This window comes from Pteropus vampyrus, unplaced genomic scaffold (assembly GCF_000151845.1).
Source record: "Pteropus vampyrus isolate Shadow unplaced genomic scaffold, Pvam_2.0 Scaffold436, whole genome shotgun sequence".
Classification (NCBI taxonomy): Eukaryota; Metazoa; Chordata; class Mammalia; order Chiroptera; family Pteropodidae; genus Pteropus; species Pteropus vampyrus.
Window position 1 is genome coordinate 1,702,676 of NW_011889217.1, and position 1,223 is coordinate 1,703,898.

Genomic DNA, 1,223 nt, shown 5'->3' on the forward strand with positions numbered 1-1,223 from the left:
ACACGAAAATCTTTTTTTCTGTGTGTATATGCATGTATCTGGTTCTTTTAAAGTGTTGTACAGAATTTTGTTGTAGATTTGTATCCTAGGTCCTTGATTGTTTGCTTGTTTCCAGTTTGTTGCTGTTCTAAGCCATAAATGTTCTTGTTTATTTATCATTGCCTGCTTTTGCAAAGGTGTCTATACACTAGAGTCTGGAAGTAGACTTGCTGAGCCAGAGGTATATATTTTAAAGAAATTTGCTAGCTGCTGCCGAATTTTTTTCTGCATTCTACTCAGATTAGAAGTATATAAGTGTTTATTTCCCCAAATCCTTAACAATACTAGATAATATGAAGAAACTTTTTAATTTTTGCCCATCTGAAGGTAGAAAATGGTATCTCCTTATTTTAATACATATTTCCTTAATTGTGAATGTGTAATTACTTTGGTTCCTGCTGGGGAAAAAGGAGAGACTGGGAGTTACTGAGAAGGAAAATGAACATGCTTGGGAACTCAGGAAAATCTGGAAAACTAAACTTTGGATGCAACAGGAACTAAAGCACTTTCTGAGCCTATTACTTTCTCTGCTGGTTCTGGGTTAGGACTTCTCTTAGAATCTGTTCTGTTCTCCTTTCTCTTTTAGCTGACATCTCCAGTGGAGTTTACCTCACCTTTGAGCTTCATCACCAACCATCAATTTTAACTATTTCTTTGTTTTCCCTATTTAAAATCTTTAGAGAGGGACTCATATTGGTCTCAGCATTTGGCCAGCCCATGGATTGACTGCTCTTGGGTGGCATCTACCCCTGGTTGGATATGAGAAATGAAGTAAAAAAATTATATGATAAAACATAGCTCAGTGGTCTATTGAAGTAGAAATGAATGGGGATTGTGTATAAACTACATAACTTTTTAATGATGCTTAAGAAAAAGATTTACCTGTTGTTAGAAGTGCATTACATGGCTCATTTTCTCACATCTCTAACATTAGACAATCATTTTTAGCAGTCTTTGCCAGTTTGATGAGTCAGGAATGATTGTCTTCTTTTTTTCATTTTGTAAAATTATGATTAATTTCTTACACAGGAAAGTGAACTCTCAGTTCAGTGCCCCTAATCATGGCTGATGTGAAGGTAGTAGGGTGAGTGTAGAATTGTGCTATATTAAGAAGTAGGTCATACTTTTTGAGTTTTGAGTTCCAGGCCACCTACCTTTGTTTAGTACTCAACTTTAACTCTCAG